This window comes from Neofelis nebulosa, chromosome 1 (genome assembly GCF_028018385.1).
Source record: "Neofelis nebulosa isolate mNeoNeb1 chromosome 1, mNeoNeb1.pri, whole genome shotgun sequence".
Taxonomy (NCBI): Eukaryota; Metazoa; Chordata; class Mammalia; order Carnivora; family Felidae; genus Neofelis; species Neofelis nebulosa.
The window spans coordinates 63,170,083-63,184,986 of NC_080782.1; positions in this window are offsets into that span (position 1 = coordinate 63,170,083).

A 14,904-nucleotide genomic window follows, 5' to 3' on the forward strand; every position below is an offset into this window, starting at 1 on the left:
GAGGGATTGGTTCTGTCCAAGGCAGTCATAGTCAGCTTCCAGGAGAAGGTGCTGGCTCATGTGGGTTTTGATGGTTAAAACAGAATTTGCCAGCTAGATAAAGAGGAATCTCAACATTCCAGGTGGTGGGAACAGCATATATAAAGGTATGAAGGCCCAAAATGGGAAACTGCTAGAGGGTCCAGTGCAAGAGGCTGCTTTGCAGAAGATACCCCAGGTTCAACCTTGGCCTCAAGCTTAGAAGTCATCTAAACCCACGGAGGACGGTGAATTCTGACCCCTGCCCGAAGTGGAGGTAAAGGAATCAGTGAGGAATATATAAAGAACAGAAAGAGCCCAGACTCTGGAGTAGTGGCTGCGGGATTAAGACTGCTTTTCATCTGTGCAAACTGGGGCCACGGTTTCCCTCATCTGTGAAACGGGAATAAGGTCCCTGCCTCAGGGAGAGTTAAATGAGGCCGTGTGAATGGAGGGCTGGGCACAGGCCTGGCTCCCAGTAGGTACTCAATACCTGGCTTCCTTCTGGCTCCCACTGCCCCCTGCCCCACGCCCACAGCCCTGTGTGGTGGCTGATGATGGGAAGGAGTCTCCCAGCTGTCTGCATGCCCAGCCCATCCAGTTCCCAGACTGGCTGAACCAGCCTGTCCTTCCCCTGCCCCACCATGCCCCAATCCACACCCTGGGAGTTCCCAGGTTGACTGGCTGGGCCTGACCCCAGGAGGGAGGGTCATGGCAAACGAGGCACATGCGCATTGCTAAGGACAGCCGAGTGACCTGTGTGCTCAGGGCTCAGCATGCACAATCTCAGCCAAGGACCCCCTCATTGAATGTTACCACGACACTTCCTGTCCCTCAACATTCAGACAAGAGGCCCAGAGTTGGGGAGGGCTTGTCCAAGGTCATTCAGTGAAGATCAAGGTTTAAACCCACGCCGGGGACTCCAGGGTTCCTTCCTTGCCCACTGTACACACATATGTGTGTTTTAATCCCCTCCAAAGGCCCCCCCTACCTCCTCCCCCTGCCCCTTTCTCCCACAGTCCCTGCACCCAAGTCCTAAGGAATCACATGCAGTTCAGGGCAGGCCTGCTTCCTTCACACCTTCTTTCTTCTGCTGGCTAGTCCCTCTGCTTGAAATGCCCTTCCTCCACACTCACTCCCCCTTCACCCCTCTTCATCTGGCAAACTCCTACTCATCCTTCAAGGCCCAGCCAACTGCCTCCTTCTCTAAGAAGCTTTCCCTGATCCTCAGCCCAGCAGGGTCAGTCCAATCCTCCTCCTCCATCAAAAAGGACCTCTAAACCACAATGACTAAGAGCCCCTGGAAGGCAGAACACCACCTCTTTCTCAACTTTGATATCAGTACCTACTAATGATTTCTTAATGAACACATGAGAAAAAAATTTTAAATGAATTAGCTGATTCGCCACTGCATGCTGTTAAACGCAGCAATTGAGTTGAAGTGATTCTGTTGTGGTTGAGAGCAGAGCGTGGGCATCTGCACACAGACTACAATGTCGATGATACCCTCTGGAGATGGGCAGCCTGACCCTTGGCCATTCTAAAAACCCTTGCAGCCCACCAGATGGTAGAGCAGGAAGGGCACAGGCTTTGGATTCAGACTCGGATTCGAACCCCAGCTTTGCCACTTACCCACGATGTGCTCCCTGGGCAAGTGACTTAACCTCTTTAAGTTTCTGCAGTAAAACGGGAATACGTACCTCCTCACAGGACTGCCGTGAAAATTAGCAAAGCCAACATGGAAACGCCTAACATGTAGTGGGCCCACAACAACTGTTCCTTCCCTTCCCTGAATATCTGGAATTCTTGTTGCCCTCCTTTAACTTCCAGACTGCAAAACCAGGCCAGGTTCCCAGACTGGGCTGCAAAACCTTTTGATCCTTGTCCCAGAAGCCTGGGCACTAGGACCAGGTCTGATATAAATCAGCAAGGTCCCGTTCCTCCAGGAATTTATCTCACAGATGCCCTCACTTATGTGCATGAGAGTATATGCAAAGCATCATGGAGAGAAACCAAAGCAACAAGCCACATGCCCACCAGAGGAGGCAGATTAATGAATTACATATATCTCCGTGGTGGGGTACCCCATAGCTGGAACCAAGAGGTGTGGCTCTCCATATGGGAACAATATCCATCTCCAAGATAAAGTACAGGGGAAAGAAAGGTATGGGACACTTGGTTGAATTGACCAGCTGGGGATCAGGATCTGATCCAGAACATGGAAAATGACATGAGACAAATTCTCAGTTCACTCATGGATGTTTCATAACTGGTACCACACAAGATACAGAGGAGAAAGGCTATTTCTTTATACACAATGATCCCAAGGGGCATTAAGACCTAGCTCTCTCATGGAACCCAGCTGGGAAGGGCTGGCCAGACCATCTCTGGAAGGACCCATGAGAAACTGATAACACCAGCTCCTCCAACAAGAGACTAAGGTTAGGTGTGGCAAGAAGTCACTTATCACAGATCAGATTCTTGGGTACTTCTTAATCTTTTGCCACGGACATGACCTAACCTGTTATAATGAAAGCAAACCATTTTAAATAAGAACGTTTTTAAACCAATACGTATGAATTAATAACAATAATAAACTTGCTGTTTGACCTTGGGCAAGGCTCCCGGCAACTCCATTACCCCCATCTTTAAAATGGAAAGACCATCCAGAGAAGAGAGCATAGAGCTCACATTCCAGCACCCACCACTATGATCCTGGCCTGAGGGCCCCTGCTGGATTTCAGCTGGGCTGTCCTCAGAGGGGTGGGACATCAGTCCCCATCCAGGCCCTATCCAGGGCCACACCAGATTTGGACACATGCTCTACACCCCAGCAACTGGACCTTGTTGTTGACACTGTTTCCCAGGGAGCAGGATCATAGTAGCCCTTGGCTCAAGGGGTCTAATTTTAAACCCTGGGTTCTAGACAGACAAAAAAAGCAGATCCTGGCTACCTACAAGATGCATGCACTAAAAAAAGATGACCGTGGGGCGCTTGGGTAGCTCAATCCGTTAAGTGTCCGACTCTTGATTTCAGCTCAGGTCATGATCTCACAGTTTGGGAGTTTGAGCCCTATATCGGGCTCTGCACTGACTGTGGAGCCTGCTTAGAATTCTCTCTCCCCTCTCTCGCTGCCCCTGCCCTACTTGCTCTCTCTCTCTCAAAATAAATAAACTTAAAAAAACAAAAACAAAAAACGAAAAGATGACCCTGAGGGCAGAGGACAGATAGAGAATACATCCTCCAGGGGGAGGAGGCAGGCAAGTATCAGTGTCCTGGGACAGTTCTCATTTCACTCGAAGAAGAAGTCGAGAGTCTTAAAGCTGCCTGATCCCAAGAATCCCATCTTAGGAGCATTGTTCAAAGTAGAGCACGAGCCCCTAACTAGGCTATTCTTAGGGATACATTCAAATTTCTTATTTCATGAATGGTTTTCATCTATTGGAGTTTTTTCTGTTTGTTTCGATCAGAATCCTAAATAAGGTCTACACCTGGTAATTGTTTGATATGTCTCCAAATCTCCCCCTTTCGATTCCCCCGTTTATGTATTTACATACCTATTTATTGTTTCTTCTTTAAATTTTTTTGTAGAAGAAACCAGCTGTCCATCTATGTTTTTTAGCATCTAAGTTGGCTGACCACGTACATCCCTGTGGTACCATTTAACATGTTCCTCTGTCCCCTGTAGTTTCTGTAATTTGCTCCAATCTAGGGACTTGATCAGATTCTGATTTGAGTTTGGGGCAAGGCTACTTCATGGGCGACGCACATCCTTCCATCAGGAGGCGCCTTTTTGCGATGTGACCCACTGCGGCTGCCCAAATCATCCACTAGGAGTTCACAAATGTTGTGTCTCTAATTCTATCATTCCTTCTACACTTTTAAGCAGGTATACATCTATAAATAGAAACTTCCCTGCATCAACCATTTCATTACCCTCAGGTACCTTTCATACAGAAAGGGTAAGGCTAATTACAATTCTTCCTTTCTCTTTAGGAGCTTAAATCCTTTTTGGTACAATAAATATGTACTCGCAGTTTGAGTAGGCACATTACTATGAGCCTCTGGTGGCCGCCTGTAAAATGGGGGTGCTGGTGGACTCACAGCCTTATTCTTAGTTCTCTTACCAAAGGCTGTGTCCACACATACTGTCTACGAACTGTAGAACCAGGGCACGCAGCAAGGTTCTTCAGACTCTCCCCTGCCCCAGCCTCGGTCCAAAAGCACTGCTGGAAGATGGCAGAAGCCAGCAGGGCCTTCCCTAAGCAGCGCACACAGCCGCTTGGCTTCCGGTGGCCCCCTCCGCACCAGTTTCCTGTGCAGTGAGGATTCTAGCGCTCTCTTCAGGGTGGCTCTAGGTGCTAAATGAGTAAATGTGGTCGTAGGCCTGGCACCCTAGTAAAACCAGCGAGGGGGCCTCTCCCTGTTCTCCCTGACACACACACACACACCACACATACATGTCCCACCCCCCTACACACTCAGACATCCCCCCACACACAGACACTCCACCACATACACAGGCCACACACACACACACACACACACACACACACACACACACAGGCACGGTCCCTCTGGCGGCCCTATTGTTCAGCCACTTCCCCAGCCAGGAGGATGGCTGGGAATGAGAGGCAGCCCGGCCCTTCCTGCTGGGCGCTGACGTGAGGCCTGCGGAAGGAACAGCTTCTCGGCAGGGCCAGCGCATTCCATTCGTGCCAGGCAGCCGGCCTCACGCACGTCCGCAACTCCCGCGCCCCCTCCCTGTGTCCCGGCCGCTGCCCTCTCGGGGTGCTCGGGCTCTGGGCGGGCCTGGGGAGGGGTGATCTAGAGGCGGGCCTGGGTGAGGGGGGAAACGGTAGGTCCCCGCCCCCCCGATCTCCCCGAACCCCACCCCACCCCTGTGAGGGTGAGCTTACTCGCCCATTCCCCAGCTGAGGAAAGCGGAGGCCGGAGGGACACAAGGAGGCCAAGGTGAAACGGGGCTGGGGGCTCCTAGGCTCCGGTTCTCTTTCGCTACCCTGCGTTGCTTCTCTCGCTGCCTGGCAAGGGAGCCCCAGAGGGCAGCAATTTGGGGGCCTCTGGTGACCAGGCACCATACTGTTTGGACTGCAAGGGGTTGGCCTCAGGACAACTTAGACCAGCAGATTTACACAGCCAGGTCTTGCCATCTCAAAAGGGACACCAGGGGAAAATGAAGCCAGTACTTCCTGAGTACCTTCTAGTGCCAGGCCTTGTGCAATGACACTTTGTCATCTAACCCTCATGACCACCTGGCCAAATAGGTATTACTTATCTCAAGTTAAGGGTCTGGCTGAAAAATGGGTGAGCCCGGATTTTCTTCGGTCCAAAGCCATCCTATTTCTGGGCAACATCCTGGGGGCCTCTGGCCCCAAAACAGCAGAATTTAAATCCTGGCTCCACTACGCAGCTAGCTTGCTGTCCTGCAATAGGTTAAGCTGCTCTACTTCTCTGTGCCTCAGTTTCCGAGTGTGTAATACAGAGATGATAGTACCGACTGCACGGGATGATTGTTGACAGTCTGGAAGATGATGCATGTCGTTCAGTTCTTACTAATATCACTTCTGGAACGTAAAGGGGTTGAAAGGGATCTTGGCTGACCAACTGTCCTAGTTTACCTGGGTCTGAAGGGTGTCTCAGATATGCCCTCTTGGTGCTAAAACTGGGACATCCCAGGCAAACCAGGATGGATGGTCACCCATAACGACTCTGGTGTTTTTTAAAGTCCACGACACGTTCCACAGGGCAGGCAGGAATAAGGCCATTTCATGCTCTCAGTGCTGGTGAATTTTCCCAGAAGCCCTCGGGCCTCAAGCCCTTTGTCCTGGTCTCCCCGCTCTGCCCTGGCATAGCCAAAGGGAAACCAGACATTCTTAACATGAAAATTTTCCACATCCTTCAGGGCAATCTTCTGCTGCCAGAAATAGTCAGCAGGATTTGGGAGTTAGCCCAGGCCACTAAAAATAGCTCCTAGGGCCCCCCCTGGAAGGCCTGCCCCATTTTGGCCCAGGGTGGCCCGACACCCTATGAGCTGCCTGCGCCAGCCAGCGCCTTAAATGACCATGCGCTCTGCTGGTCTGGCTGACCAAGGACACGGAAAAGGCTGGCTTCCGCTTAGGCCAGCTGTTGGGCCGGGACCACCCTGCCCTGCCACTCAGAGATGCCCCTTCCTCCCATGTCACGTCCTTCCCCTCCATCCAGAAAAGACATCACACGTGTTCACACCTGAACAAGCCCACAAGGGCCTCAGCAGTGCTCACACAAGCAGGGACACCCAGCTGTTCCCTCTGTGCCTACCTGCACCTGCACACACACTAAGCAGCCACACACACACTCACACCGAGCCTCTCATTTTCACTAGGCAGATGTCTCTCCATTCTTCAGGCAGGATTTCCAAATCTTTAACATCTTTGCTTCGATTTGTCCCCCACCCCTACCCTACCCTACCCCCAAGAGGATGTTTGTCAAACTCGCTTTTTGTTGGTGGTACACAGGATTTAAAAAAAAAAAAAAAAAAAAAAAAGTTTGAATATGCATTTTCAAACTATTTCCAAACTACTTTCCATTCCCGAGATTTGATATCTGACCTCTATCCATTTCCCATCGAGTCAGCGAGAACCCAAAGGCAACAGAGAAGGAGGACGCCTGGGGAGCATCTGTGGGGGCTCCAGATTCCTGCCCAGCCTCCCGGCCTGAGCCTCACAGCTCTGGTCTAAGGTGGGAGCAAGGCAGAAAGTGCTGTGCACAGTGAGAGGGCCCAGGCCTGAGAGGCCAGTATGCCTGGGGTCACTACCACATTGCCTGGGCTCTCTCTCTGCTGCTGCCCGAAGCCTGCCTGTCTTCCATTTCTCTGAGGGAAATGGAAGCAGAAGGAGGGTGTTCCCCAGCCACTCCACCAAGGACTGGAGGCCACATCCCTGTCCCTGTGGAAATGCAGAGAAAGAACTGCCCACCGAGCTTTGACAAAACCTGAGCATCCAAGAAGGGAGTCAAGGCACAGCCGGGCCCCCTCATTCATTCATTCCCCCAAATATTTTTTGAGCACCTACTATGTTCCAGACCTGTGCTAGGGCTGGGGCTCCAACTGTGAATAAGACCGATAGGGCCCCTGCCCAAAAGATGCTTACAGTCCAGATGGGGTGCAACAGTAAACCACTGTTACCCTGGAACAGAAGCAAGGGCCGCGCCCGGTGCCTCTTGTTGCTTAATGAATGTTGGCTGCATGGGGGCAACCATGGTGGAAAGGGGCCATGAAGTCAACGAGCATGGTGCCAAGTGGAGAAATGAGTGGAGGGAGGGGCTGTGCTAGAAAAGGTGTTCAGGCAAGAGCTCTGGAGGAGGGGAGGAAGCCAGCCTCACAGAGGAGTATGCACGGCCGTGCGCGCGTGAGTGTGAGCCAAGGCCTGTGAATGTGAGCCTGCGTGGGGAGGAGTGTGCTCGCAAGCATAGGTGGATGACCCTGGATACGCATCTGTGTTTGACTGTGTGTGTTTGTGTGCGTGCTGCACATGTTTGGAAGTGTTTGTGAATGTGTGGGTGTGAGTGCGTGAGCATATGCACCTGAGTGTGTGTGTGTGTGTGTGTGTGTGGTGTGTGTGTTTGATGGGTGTGGAGGTTCAAGTTTCAGGCAGAGGGAAAATGCAAATGCTCCACAGTGGGAACGAGCTCAGTTATTAAAGTAAATAAAAGAAAATCAATGCGGTTCATTGCAGTGGTCAGGTGGCGGGGGGGAGGGGGGGTGGGAAGAGGCTCCAGGCCAGTAGCAATATGTATTGAGCACCTGCCATGTGCCAAACACTGTGGCTGCTGCAGTTTTAGCCCCACAACACCTCCATATGGTAGGCCTATTATTCATGCATTGTATAGATGAGGAACCTGAAGTGCCAAGGAGTTAAATAACTTCCCCAAGGTCACAGATGAGAAACAGCACCACCAGAACATGAACCCCGGTTCCAAAGGCCTTGCTCTTAACCACTCAGCCAAGGACCAGACTAACCGGGCCCATGGAGGCCACAGAAGGAGCTGGGCTTCATTCTGGGTATGATGGGAAGCTACTGGAAGGTTCTAAGCAGAAGTACGACTTCATGTATTGGGTAGAATTAGTTTTGGGTGCAAGAAATGCCCGGCATTACAGTGGTGCAAACAACATGGGAAGACAGAAATACAATTTTCTCACACACAAATGAAAGCTCACCAGATTCAACAGGAAGAGGAGGCAAGCCAAAGCCTGGGAGAAGATATTTGCAAAAGACGCATGCGATAAATACTGTTACGCAAAAAAAAAACCCTTAAGATTCCACACTAAGAAAACAGACTGCCTGATTTTTTTAAATGCCCAAAGATCTGAACGGACACCTTACCAAAGAAGATATAAAGATCGCAAATATGTCATTAGAGAATCACAAGTAAAAATGAGATACCATCTACGTGCCTATTAGAATGGCCAAAATCCCAAACACGACACCAAATGCTCATGAGGATGGAAGAAAGAGGAACTCTCATTCATTAGAGAATCACAAGTAAAAACAAGATACCATCTACGTGCCTATTAGAATGGCCAAAATCCCAAACACGACACCAAATGCTCATGAGGATGGAAGAAAGAGGAACTCTCATTCACTGCTGGGGGAACACAAGACAGTACTGCCACTTTGGAAGATAGCTCGCCGTCTCTCACAAAACTAAACATTCTCTCACAATAAAATCCGGTAATCGGGCTTGTTGTTCTTTACCCGATGAAGCTGAAAACCTACACGTGGATGTTTATAGCAGCTTTATTCGTAGCTATCTCTAATATTTATTTATGAATTATACGTACAATTATTTATTCATAATTGCCAACACTTGGAAGCAAGCAAGATGTCTTTGAGTAGATGAGTGGATAAACAAGCTATGGTCCATCCAGACAGTGCTGGTATTATTCAGCACTGAAAAAGATGGGCCATCAAACCACAAAAAGACACTGAGGAAACTGAAATGCATACCCCTAAGTGAAAGAAACCAGTCTGAAAAGGCTACATCCTGGGTAATCATTAATGACATTCTGGAAAAGATGGAACTATGGAGACAGTAAAAAGATCAGTGGTTTCCAAGGGTTGGAGGCGAGGGAGGGATGAACAGGCAGAGCACAGACGACTTTTAGGGCAGTGAAACTACTCTGTATGATACTCTGATGGTGGACACATGTCATCATACATCCATCCAAACCCATCGAATGTACCTCACCAAGAGCGACCCCTAACGTAAACTATGGATTTAGGGTGATAATAATGTGTCGGTGTAGGTTGTAACAAACATCCACTTTGGTGTGGTGTGTTGATAGTGGGGGTGGGGGGTTATGCCTGTCTGGGGACAGGGGCAGATGGGAACTCACTGTGCTTTCCACTCAATTTTTCTGAGAACTTAAAACTGCTCTAAAAAATAAAATCTGTTTAAAAAACTTTTCCAAAACTACTGATACATGGAGGGTGGAGGGGATGGGTGAAATAGATTAAGGGGATTAAGAGTACACTTATCATGATGAGTACTGAGTAAGGTATAGAACTATGGAATCATTATATTGTACACTTGAAACTAATATAACACTGTGTGTTACTTCAAACAAGAAACAATAATAAATGCAGGTGTCTCCTGCCAGAATGGCTAAAATTAACAATTCAAGCAACAACAGATGTTGGCAAGGATGCCGAGAAAAAGGAACCCTTTTGCACTGCTGGTGGGAATGCAAACTGGTGCAGCCACTCTGGAAAACAGCGTGGAGGTTCCTCAAAAAATTAAAAATAGAACTACCCTACGACCCAACAATTGCACTACTAGGTTTTTATCCAAAGGATGTATCCTTTGTGCCGTTTCGAAGGGGCACATGCACCCCAATGTTGATAGCAGCGCTATTGACAACAGCCCAAGTATGGAAGGAGCCCAAATGTCCATCGACTGACGAATGGATAAAGAAGATGTGGTATCTATATACAATGGAATATTATTCAGTGATCAAAAAGAATGAAATCTTGCCATTTGCAACAACATGGATGGAACTAGAGTGCATTGTGCTTAGTGAAATTAGAGAAAGACAGATATCACATGACTTCACCCATATGTGGAATTTAAGACACAGAACAGATGAACATAAAGGAAGGGAAGCAAAAATAATATGAAAACACGGAGGGGAATAAAACATAAGAGACCCTTAAATACAGGGAAGAGACTGAGGGTTGCTGGTGGGGGTTTGGGCTAAATGGGCGATGGGCATCAAGGAGGACACTTGCTGGGATGAGCATTGGGTGTTGCATATAAGGGATGAGTCACTGGGTTCTACTCCTGAAATCATTATTGCACTATATGCTAACTAACTTGGATGTAAATTTAAAAATAAATAAAATAAAATAAGCCAGATAAATAAATAAATAAATAAATAAATAAATAAATAAATAAATGCAGGTGTCTGTGGATTAGGAGAAAGAACTGAGTAAAGATACAGGTACCAAGGAGAGAAAAAAAAAATACTGATACACACAAGATAGATTAATCTCTGAAAATTATGCAATTTGAGGAGCGCCTGGGTGGCGAAGTTGGTTGGGCATCTGACTCTTGATTTCTGCTCAGGTAATGATCTCACGTTTCGTGATAGAGCCCAGTGTCAGGCTCCACACCAAGTGTGGAGCTTGCTTAAGATTCTCCCTCTCTCCTTTTGCCCCTCTCCCCCACTTGTGCACATTCTCTCTCTCTCTCTCTCTCAAAATATAATTTTAAAAATTAAAAAAAATAAAATGATGTTACTTGAAAGAAGCCAGACACAAGAGAAAGAATACTATATGATTCCACTTATGTGAAACTCTAGAAATCACAAATTTAATCTATGGTGACAAAAAGCATATCCCTAGCTGGCTGAGATAGGGAGTAGAGATTGACGGGGAAGAGGCATGAGGGAATTTTTGTGATGGATATACTCTATATCTTGGATGTGTTGGTAGGCATCATACATTCTGTATACATCTGTCAAAAGTCAAAAATATAGAAAACTGTGTAAACTTGTCAAAGTTCATGAAACTTGAAGCTTAAAATAGATGCATTTATAGAGACAAATTTTATCTCAATAAAGTTAGGGAAAGGAAAAAAAAAGCCCTCTAGAGCTAATGATAGTGCTCTGCTCCTTGAAGTCCTTGTTAGAAACACGAAGAGTCTGAGATTTCTTTCCTACTTGCAAACTAACAAGTGAGCCTATTGTAGTTTCACAGATGCTTACAGAAGACACAAGACTCCTGGGTCAGAGACAAAGGATTTTATTACAGCACGGCAGGGAGCATGAGGTTCATGTTTACACTGGTTCTCCTGGTCCCCTAAGTTCCATGGAGCCCATACAGAAGGCCCAGATGGATGGTGTGCACACTGTGGGTGTGTGTCAGAGCTGAGACATACTGAGTTTAGAAAACTCCTAATCTTCTAAAAAACTGCTAGCAAATCTAGCCAACATTTGCTCTGGATGATGACGTTTTTTATTATCCTGGTCAGGAAACACATCTGTTCTCTGTTCTAGGAGACACACTATCTCTGTCCCCGCCAACCCCCCAGCTATTTGCCATACAAATGTTCTTGAAAAAAAGTCTCCAGACAAAAGGTATCACAAGAAGTATAAAAATTCCATGGAGAATGATCCCCCAACAAATCCTCAGGGACTCAGACTTCTTTATCTTGCTGTGCTGCCATCATGCCCAGCATTGCTTTGTGGTTCAAAATGGCTGCTCTTAGCTCCAGCCATCACATCTGTGTTTCAGACCACAAGAAAGATGAAAGGGGGAAGAAAAACATTTCCCCTCTCTTTAAGAAAGCTCCCTGGAAATTGCATACACCCTAGGCTTATATTCAAATGGCTCCAAAGGAGACTGGGAAATGTAAGACAGGTACCTGGCTAAAAATCTATTACTGAGGAAGAAAGAAGAACAGAAACTGGGGGCAACCAGGCATCCATGCCTTACGTGGTTTAATCATGGCCTGTGAATGTATTGAAGGTTCTGAGAACCCAAGATTCCATAATCCTCTCCTCACCCCTCGGTAGGGAAGCCTCACCTAGTAGTTCATCATTAGCACTTTCCACCTTCCCCCATTCTAAAGCAGGATAGTGGACCTCAGAGTAAGGGCTGGACTCACTCCAGTCTTGCCTGGTGCAGGGGAAAGACCCTGACACTCTTGAGCCTTGGACTAGACACTGTGTTCAGCCCAACTTGTGGCCCCAGGCAAGTCCTTTAATCTATGCCTCAGTTACTGTTCTTTGTGACATGGTGATAATGCTAAGCCCTGCCAGAGAGCCAGATAAGAGCATTAAATGAATCACGTATGTAAAGCAAAGAGTCTTAGCAGGTGCTCAACAGAAGAGACTTCTGGGGTGTCTGGGTGGCTCAGTAGGTTGAGCATCTGGCTCTTGGTTTCGGCTCAGGTCACGATCTCACGGTTCATGTGTTCGAGCCCCACATCAGGTTCTGCGCCCAGTGATAGCACGGAGCCTGCTTGGGATTCTCTCTCTCTTTCAAAATAAATAATTTTAGAAAGAAAGAAAGAGAGACAGGCAGAGAGAAAGAAAGAAAGAAAGAAAGAAAGAAAGAAAGAAAGAAAGAAAGAAAGAAAGAAAGAAAGAAAGACTTCCTTTATCTTTCTTCTCCCACCCTGAACTGTCATGGCTAAATTAGGCACTAGCTCTGGCCTGACACGAGAAACAAAGTCATCCCCAATCTCTTATAGACTTTACAATAGGGTGAGCAACGTCCAGATGGGACCCCAGGTCTTGTGCCTCCAAGGCTGCAGGGCCCTTCACACTAGGGAAACCGTTCTTAGTAGAGTAACCAGGGTTCAATGCTAGCTTTGCCCCATGAAGTTCAAAGTAGGTAAGAGTGGGAGCCCAGATGGCTCACTCAGTGCTGGGGGGACAAGGCGGTCACAATAAAGTTATCTCACTTTCATGAGACACTGTACTCTGCAGGTTTCAGGTCCATGGGGTCTCTCTCAGTTCATCTTCTCCACGTTTTAGGACTACAAAACCAGAGAGGCTACGTAACTTGCTGAGAGTCACACAGCAAGGAGATGCTATACTTGGGTCTAGAACGTAAAGCTCCCGCCTGAAGCCTCTGACTCCTGCTCAGACAGTGTTAGCCGTTGGTGGTGATGATGATGATGTGATGAAGGAGGGTGGCCAGCAAAGCCTGTAGCAACCCTTCCCCTGCCTGCAATGAAAGGAGAACAGCCCAATTCATCCAATGATCGATCACATTGAGAGGAAGTGGGGGCCAAAGTCCAAGCTAATACTGTTCAGTCTTTCTTCCTTGGAGGTCATTTCCTTGGCTTCACTCAGGGCACCGTGGTGCCCACACTTTGAAATTCCCACCATAGGAGGCACAAGGCTCTGGTCCATTATGTATAAGAAGGGGACAAGGGCAGGGACTCTTAAGAGTGCTCTTGAAAATTCATTTCTAGGGCAAGTAGGGTCCTTTCTTTCTTCCATAAAATCCTTTGAATAATAAATTGGCTGCAGACCACTACTCATCACCCTGCAGACAGAAGTCCTTTCTGGCTGCTAGGACGCAAGGGTTGCCCCCTGCGGAAAGCCGTTCCTCCTTGTTTCCCCCTCTTCCTGCTCCCCTGCCCCCTGCATCTCCCTGCCCCTTGTCCTGTCCCTACCTCGCCACCTAAAATCCGGACAAACCATCCATCTCTGCCACTTGTCAAGAGACTCCAAGCTCAAGGACCATGGCTTCTCCATTTCTGCGGATCCAGCGTCCAGCACGGGGCCTAGCATGAGTTAGCATGACTGGGCTGTGGGCTAGAGCATCTGTATCAACCAGGACCATCTATGTTAGCCTCTCCAGTGTCATCCACAGGGGACGCCAAACTACAACCAGGCTCCCACTGACAACCCTCTCCCTGCTACTGACTTCAGGCTCTGTCAGGCCTGGCAATATCCTAGACTAAAGTCCCTCAAGACCCCCAGTGTTTGTTTATTTATGCAACCATTCACTTCCCCAACTATATCCCAAGGCTTGCACTGGAAGCTGGGGACCCAGAAATGAAAAGGGCATGATCCCACCCTCAGTGTCTCAGTCTGGTGGGGTGGGAGGGAGGCAGATGCCCTTCCCCCTGCTTCCCTTTCTCCTCCTCCTCTTTTGACTCCTTTTTTTTTTCCTTCCATGTGTACTTATGGAGCAACAGACATACATTTACACAGCATGGTGAGTGCCAGGAAGGTGTTATTGAGAGCTCTTTGGGGAGAATCCCCAATGGTCACTAGAGACCTTGCCAAAGGACATTTCCAGGATATGCTATATGGATATCTAATTCTCCTATTAGAGGAGAAGCTGTGAGTCATAAGCCCCAAGCAGGCCTACAGACTTCCCCATGAATCACCTACTGCCCCATTCTCTTCATTAGAGGCACACGCCATGGGGAATTCTTCAGACAGGAGGGAGGAGTTGTGGAAGGAAGCAGTGGGAGGATGGGGCTCAGAGTGGAGTCCCTGAGCAGGTTTTCTCACCAGCACCCCTTCTAGAATCACAGCCCTGATCACAAGAATGGAGCCCCAGGATCATAGGTCTTAGATAGCCAGGACTCTCATGTTGCTTCCTGCTTTCAAAGTGCTTTTATACACTTTATTTCATTTGCACACCATTCTGTGTGACTGGAAAGTCTCCAAGGGAAATTGCTTCATGTGGAAGGGAAAGAGATTGACTGAACAAAGAAGAATCACTTCCCTCTAGTTTGGGCCCAGGACTCACCCAGAAAGGGGAGGAATTATCCAGAGCCTTCAGAGGTCTTTCATGTATTCATGAAATTTATTCAGCACCCACCACTTGCCAGGAACTGTTCTAAGAGCAGGAGATCCC